This window comes from Podarcis filfolensis, assembly GCF_964270895.1.
Source record: "Podarcis filfolensis genome assembly, chromosome: 17".
Classification (NCBI taxonomy): Eukaryota; Metazoa; Chordata; class Lepidosauria; order Squamata; family Lacertidae; genus Podarcis; species Podarcis filfolensis.
In genome coordinates this window covers 26605357-26613543 of record NC_139621.1, presented here as the reverse complement: position 1 = coordinate 26613543, position 8187 = coordinate 26605357, and the positions used below count along the sequence as shown (strand labels likewise).

The window sequence follows — 8187 nt, the reverse complement described above, 5'->3', positions numbered from 1 at the left end:
AATAATATATAGGGGTGCCACTGGCTGCACTGGGAGACCAAACATGTGATAGAACCCCAGGCCTTATCTCTGACAGCTCTGCCCCAGAGTATGGAAGAGACAATTAAGAGGTGATATGATAGCCAGCTTCCAATATTTGAAGGGCTGTCACACAGGTGATGAGCCAAAGATTGTTTCTGTGGGTAGGACACAAATGGAAGGGTTGAAATTGCAAGAAAGGGGATATTCCAAGATGCTGCTTGACAGTGGAAGAGCCAGAATGTGGCAGACTCTTTCTCCTAGAGATCTTTCAGCAAAGGATGATGCTGGATTGCCATTTCTAAGGAGTCCTGTAACAGTGGGTTTCCTGCATCTGCAAGAGTTTGAATAGTTCAGAAGTGGGTCACCCAGTCCAAATTAGGCATGCCCTACTGAGCAACTTTCCAGGGGTCACATGCAAGAACCAGAGGCAAAAGTGAGCAGAGCAACAAATGCAATTTTTTACCTTTGTACAATAAGCTAGTTTCCCACTATGCTCTCACACTCCCTCTATCTACTCTCCATTCAGGCAAGCAAGACATTCTCGGAGTTCAGGGACACAAGCAAAAAGCAGGGACAGTGAGAGGTGTGGCCTGAGGAGAGTCCCAAGGGCCAGGTCATGAATCTTGGAGGGCCACATTTGGTCCCTGGACTAGATGACCTTTGAGGTTCCTTTCAAATTATGTATTATGGCATGACATGCATATTTAAACCTGCTGTTTTCACATCACGCCTTCTCAGACACACAGACATGCAGAAGTTGAGGGATGTCTTTTCCTTCCAGGCATGATCAGTAGCCATTTCCATGGGTTTGGGGCAACTGTGTGACTGTTCTAATTTTAATATTCCCCATAATGTGGCGATTCATACATTATGTTTTAAAAGTGCACACCTTGTATGCAAACAACCAGGTGTTGTTTGCCACTGTGTAGTGGGTGAAATGGCTCTGAATTTGCTGTGTGAGGCGTTTTTAATGTTTCTTGTCAATATACAGAACTGTGCTGTTAGTAGTGTTAACTTTTTAAAAACAATTCTGAGAACTGAAGATTGTACACTGCTTTGAATGTTTTTGAGAGAAAGGCAATGAACAATTGTCTTTTTAAAAAACCACACACCATCAATTGGTTCCAATGTCTTCTAAACAGGGCTGTCTTACTCATAGGCACTAGGGGTGTGGGGCACCCGGGTGCTGGGCTCTCAGGGGCGCCAGGCTGAGAGTCTGGGGCCTGAGAGATGAGTCCAGGGAAGAGCCTGTCCGTTGGTTGGAGTGCTGCGGCAGGCTCTTCTGTGAGCAGCTCTGCGTCACGAGTTCGGGGGTGACCGAGCCAGTGAAACGCTGAGGCGGCTGGTCGGCTCCGCTCTCCTGCGTGCCTGGGACTGGGCAACCGGGGGGGGGGGAGGTGGATCTTTGCACCCCTGCGCCTGATATGCTTAAGACAGCCCTGCTTCTAAAGATGCACCATTTTACCCAGGCTTTCCCTGACCCTTAAGAAGGGAGCCTGTTTAAATCCCCTTATTCCTGTTTTATCTGCTTTTATATTACTGTTTTTCTGGATTTAGGCTGTATTTTTAATGATTTTTTTTTAAAGTGTGGTGCTTAGAGATTTTAAAAAATATTAAGTAGTTTATAAATGCTTTTAAATAAATAAATATGAATCTTAAAAAGAAAGAAAATATGAAGGATCATTAGAGGTCTCTTCTTCCTGGACTGGAATAGTGAAAATAACAGCTGAGCTGTCCGGAAATTATTTTTGTTTTTCCAATCCTTTTGTGAATAGTTCTTCACATTTTGGCCTTTTTAACAGTCTCACACAGTAGTGTGAAAGTGCAGGGAGCTGTGAGGTTGTCAGAAACTGTGGGGGTATGATCCTGCTCCAATCTTCTTTGGCTGTGCCCACTCCTGCTTTTAACTGCACTCCCCCTGATATGCCAAACGTTTCCATTATGGAATGCATTATAGCAAAAAAAAAGGTCTGGTTCAATGCCAGATTAGATCTGGAGCCTATGTAATTGACTCTTCTCTCATGAGAATATCCTAACAGGGATGCATTGCCTCCACAATGCTATCTCAGTTAACAAAATGTTAATAAATCCTTTGACGGAAGACACTGATATCCATCAGATCACAGAGCCAATAAAAGTGCATCTCTAGGTGATATCTCTCCTTGCCCTTTGGTTAAAGCTGGTTATCGTGGTTCCAGAGAAATGGAAGCGCAGAACAGTGTGACATTAAATGATGGGAAATCTTTAAGCTACAGTGAGTGTACAGGAAGATAGGAGGGAGGAAAAACTCTTCTTTGGCATGCTGTATTGGCATGTTCTACATAAAACTGAGCTTTTTTTAAAAAAAATCTAATTGCAGCCTTCCATCTTTTCTGTACTCTCTGAGGGAATATGCACAGATGGTAGTTGCGTGTATGCGTCGAGGAAACGTGTCTACTGCTACAGTGTATTGAAGAGGAAGCCGTGACAAATGCATTCTGCTTTCTACACATTTTTATTTTTGAAGATGAATCTACACTCTCTTTTCTCGCTCGGTATTGTGTCCTTCACTGCTGACCTGAACGATCACAGACCACAAACAAATATTTGCAAATGAGCAAGCAAAAAGGACATAAATATTATGTGTGCAAAATATCCCCTCCCCCACGAAAGCACTCTAACGGCAGTTAAATGAGAATTGAGCAGAATAGTTCCAGTGGCGTAGCGTGGTTTGCCAGTGCCTGGAAAACAAGACCCCTCTTGGCCTCAATCATGAGGTCCAAAGGAAAGCAGAGCAATACATGTGGTGCTGCAGGAGTTGCCGGAAGGAGGCGTACAAGGTATCACGCAACCGTAATAGGGACTCCACTCCAGATTTGTGTCAAATGTACTCCTTAGCCTTTTCTCCTCCTGAAGATATCTCACAAGGTTTAGGGTCAAAGTTATTCTTCTCCTGGATGGGCTACCTTCCCAGTTGGATGAGTCCCATCTGCTCCTCACATCTCTCTGCAGCACGTGCAGAAACCACCTCCTTGGCCGTTGGACCCACTATTGGTCTCTTCTGCTCAACCTGCCGGGGCCTGTCTTCACATGCAGGGGAAGTCATCAAGGTTTAGCTAGCCGGCTGAAGCTGTTTCCTAGAGTGTGGCTACTGTCACATGCTGACAGCTTCTAGGAGCCACTGGTGAGGGCTGAGTGCAGGGTGTGGACCAGAAATGGAGAAACTACCCCAGAAGAAGCACAGCATGTCCCTCCCCAGAGGTACTTCCCCTCCGCTTAGATGATGCATGTGTCATGAGACAAAAGTTCTTAAGAGCAGAAGCGGTAAGGCAAGGCCTACACAATCATTTCAAGCCTGCTAGCTGTAACTGTTAGCAGTAAACTGTCACATCACTGTGACTCGTGACTCATCTTGGGTTCCCTATAAATGTGACCAGCCATCTCTCTGGGCCTCAGTCTGTCTTCAGAGTCTGAGTCAGTCTTGGCTCAGTATGTGAGTGTGTTGTTGCAGACAAAGTGGCTCCAGGACTCCAGTTAATCAGTAACTAAGATTTGTGCCTCTGTGAAGACTAAGATAGCTGCTATGAGCACTCTGTGTATGCTCTTTGAATATGCTGTTTCTGAACAAGTTTGTTTTCTCAAGTAAACTTTTATTCTGTTTATGAAGAAGACTGCTTGATTAATTTGCCGCTGTGCGACAGCATGTACATACGAAAGGTGCAGCTGATGTAGTCCCCTACAGATATGACTGAGCTACATTTGCCGTAATCTCTGACCACTAGCCATGCTGGGTAGCTGTGGTGGGAGTTAAAGTCCAACAATGTCTGGAGGGCACTGTGTTTGCTTTCCCTGACATATCCCACCAGGAACCAACTTAGAAGGCATTCTTTTATGCATGCCTTCCATGTACTGTTTTTTTGTAACTTACTGTATTTAACTTTTCTTTTAAAAAAAGTGTTGCCCAATTAACCAAGACACCTTTTAAATAAATTTCCATGCAAATTGATTAATTTCATTAATTAACTGCAGCCATTATATATTCTATATACATGCACACATGACTGAAAGCTTTTAGAGTAATTTTACATAGTCATGTTCTCTCTACATAAATCATATAGCTACAGTCTACCATCATATCCAAACTGAGAAACTGTGATTTTTAACTCAGGTTACAAAGCTGGATGTGAAACCAGGAACTAGGGTTGCCATATTTCAAAAAGTGAAAATCCAGACATTTTTTTTTATTGCAAAATATCAAACAAAATTGAAGTTTCTGAGCTATTTTTAAGGATATTCAGCAAAAACTAGACATCAGACATGGGTTGCCATACATTCAGATTTTCAAGGACATTTCAGTGTTTTCTGCCTGGACACTGCTTCCAACTGCATGTTGGCTGCATACAAATCCTTATGTATTGCAAAGCATTCTATGGAAAGTTTTACAATTGCTATAATTTCACACAGAGCACAAGGAAGACCCCCCTGGGCTGCACCATTACTGCTGGGTTTTAAGAGAGTGTGCCCCAGAATGTATCCAGAACTCTCATGCATGGAGGAGATCATCTGTGCTGGCCGAACCATCTTTCCTTGAAGGCAGTTTTCGTGACCCATTGAAGAACACCTGGTCAGCTTGCAGTCCAAGCCACTCCAGGGCTCTCTGGAACACATTCTGAAAACCTCAGCTGCCACCTAAGAATAAAACAAGCATGCATATTAGCATGTGATCAAAGTCAGGGTGGGGGGGAACGTATGCTGCTGTTTGTACACTTTTGTGTTCCAGAGCGGGGAAAACAAAGACGAGTTAGCTGTAGGAAGAGGGATTTCAATTTCATAAGCTAAATGGAGTGTGGATGGATCCGAGTGTAATAATTGACTTACCTCAATTGGTTTATTCAACCTTAAAGTTAAAAACCAAATGAGGGCTGAAATAGAATGTGCAAGATTTGTAACAGAGACGGCGGCATAGTAGGGCACAGTCTTAGGACATAGTAAGACATAACGGGAAAGCAGATCTCGCGTCAAATTCTGGACTTCCATCCAGTTTCACAACTGAAGTGGATAAAACATGCATGCTGGTGAGAACTGGATCCTGGCTCAGCTGTTAGTCTTGCCCTTCATCTGTGCTTTTGGCAGGCTGCGTGTCCTTTTAAAAAAATCGTTTTTGAAGCATAAACCTATTTTAAAATTTCCCGAGGGATGGATGACACAGATCCCCATAGATATCAATGGAGAAACCCAAGATTCTAATGTTCCTGGGACTGGATTGCAGCCAGTCAGCATTCTGTGCCCAAAGAGCAAGCTCAGTCTTTGTTGCGTTGTGCTCCCCCCCCCCCCAATTTGTTGGGATGTTCTCCATTTGGGGGATCCAGCTCTGTTAAACAGCTCCCCTCATCCCTGACTACATAGGGCCAACCTTTTAAGTTCAGCAGCTGCTCAGCTTCCATGATTGCATTCAGCATCTTGAAAGGATAGATTCCCCCTCTCCTCTGCTTGCAAACACCTCTGCTCCCCAGCAGTTGCACAGGTATAAATAAAACAAATGACGCTTAACACAAAATGAGGCGCCGCACCAGCGGTTTCTCCTCTGCCAAGAACCTGACCTGCACGACCTCGTACACCTGCTACAACTCAGCAGAGGAGCAACAAACATATTTATGTGCTGACACAGTGAAAAGCGTGTGCAGCATGAGAAATAATAAGCAAACCTTTACCTGAACCGTCTTGTCATTGCTGTCATCTTTCTCTGCAAAGGAAAGCTTCCCCGCCTTTTCCCCAGTCCTGCTGCTTCTGCACAAAATGTCGAGGGACCAACTGTGCCTGCCTTCTGCTTTATTCCATTTGTGAGTCGAGTTTCCAAGATTTCTGCCATTAGAGACTGCTGAGGTTGTGGGGGGCAGGTCAGGGTCCTTAATTTGGAGTCAGTTTTTCTCCCAGTTGGAGGGAGCCTGTTGTTGCAGGTAGAAGTCCCCCCACCCTGCTTTTTCAAACTGATGAAAAGTTGGAGGGGTTTTTTAGTGCCAGTTAGAGAAAGGGCCTTAGTTTCTCATCAAAATGCAAGCAAAACATCTCATTCACACTCCTTGAACCAATACATGCACTGAAGATACAAGGATCCTTCGAAATTTGCACTTCTCTGAATTTTACAATGCAGTTTTCCAAACAATGTGTACAAAAAAATGTATACATTGGGGGGGGGGTGTGCATTTAAATGCATGTGTGTGAAAATAACACATCGTATTAGTGACAATGGCATGCAAATGTGTATACAGAGAAATCTGCATTAAGATGCTCACAGATTCTCATGGGTTGTTTTTTTTAATGGAAATTACCATGGAAATGTGGGCAAGTAAAGATTGGAAAACCGAAAAAGTGAGAGAAACTAAAACAGACAGATCTATCCATTTCTAGTGCCACTCTGGATGTGTTCATGGAGAAAATGGGGCAGATGCTCAGCTGGAAGTAAATTCATGAACTTGTGCATGTTGATATCATTGGATATCTTCTGTGTTATGCCACACAAGTATTGGATGCAGTTCTGGTTGCTTGTGGAAGCTGGAGGGCTGCCATTTAGGGAGGGAACAGAGGGTATGGCCTCCCCGCTGCCATATTTCAGACTACAAGTGAGCATTCCTTACAGGGATAGGAAACCTGTGACCTTTCAGGTGTCATTGGACAAATTCCCATCAGCCCCAGCCAGCATTGCCAACGGTCAGATGTGGTGGGAGTTGGTATCTAACAACATGTGGAGGGCCACAAACCCTCTCTGCCTTAGGAACATCTGTACAGTGGTACCTCGGTTTAAGAACAGTCCTGTTTACGAACGATTCGGTTTACGAACTCAGCGAAACCGGAAGTAGTGTCCCGGTTTGAGAACTTTACCTCGGTCTAAGAACGGAAGCTGAATGGTGGAAGGGCACCGGTGGCGGGAAGCCTCATTAGGGAAAGTGCACCTCGGTTTAAGAATGGTTTCGGTTTAAGAATGGACTTCCGGGACGGATTAAGTTCTTAAACTAAGGTACCACTGTATTTATGGTTCGAATATTGCATGCCTACCCTTATGAACAACAAAACTGTCCTATGTACTTAGTATTCACACTGGAAAGGCCAGCCCACTTGCTTAAAACCACACTGTTTGTGTCCTGATTCAATAGCTTTGGCACTAGTTACTATAAGATATGAAAAAGCCTTTAAAACAAATACTCTTAAAATGCATGGTTGTTGTTGCTGTTGCTGCTGCAATCTGACCTTACTCCCCCCCCCCCATGGTTATTAGTAGTAAAACAGCATAAACATAACAGTTTCTCCATGTCTGTACCTCACCAGGTTTGTTTTTTCCCTTGCTTTGTTTTCCTTGAGGGTAACAGAATGTAATTTTTAGTGTCGCACTAAGAAGATTTTAGCAGCTATTAACAGATTCATAATAAACCCTCCTTTGCTTCTCGCATTAGCATTTTCTCCCAGTGGAATCACCACCAGCTTTTTCTCTATCTGGTTGGCAAAAACTTGGTATACTGCTTTTAATTCATTCTGCCTGTATTTCTGCATCTGTGGTCAAAGGCCTGAATATGTCCAAGAGGAGATCTTTATTTTTATTTTTTTTAAGAAATATTTATTAAGGTTTTACAGAAACAAATATACAAAAACACATAATAAAAGAAACGAAAAAATAAAAATAAACACACAGAAAAAATAAGAAAAATTAAAAACAATTCCATTTTTCATAACTTAAAATTCATTTGCTTGTTTCTTTGACTTCCTCACAACTCCCCTTCTTGTATTCCCATTTAAATAATCAAATCAGCAAATCCTTGCCCTCTTTCATTTATCTTATCTCTATAACTTAGCATTTTATAACTCAGTATTTTCATCCATTATCAATTCATTTTTGCATATTCTTATTAACTTTGTTGCTAATACCACTTATTTCCAATCCAACATCATTTTAATTATGTTTCTACCTATTTATAACCCTTTTTCCATATTCTTAAAGCATTACAGCTGGAAACCACTTAATTTCTATCCAACATCATTCTAACATTCATTAATTTTACAATATTTCTGTAGATAGTCTTTAAATTTCTTCCAACCCTCTTCCACCGACTCTTCTCCCTGGTCTCGGATTCTGCCAGTCATTTCTGCCAATCCCATATAGTCCATCACCTTCATCTGCCATTCTTCCTCAAGAGG

At 42.7% G+C, this 8187-nt stretch overlaps 1 long non-coding RNA gene across 1 annotated transcript; it reads right to left on the bottom strand.

The window, feature by feature from the left end:
• Positions 1–2496: 2496 nt before the first annotated feature.
• On the bottom strand, positions 2497–5509 carry LOC310753151. The gene is made up of 2 exons (XR_014543235.1): positions 5414–5509; positions 2497–4689 (listed from the first exon to the last, which is right to left on the bottom strand). It is a non-coding gene; the product is annotated as an uncharacterized lncRNA (long non-coding RNA).
• Positions 5510–8187: the final 2678 nt, after the last annotated feature.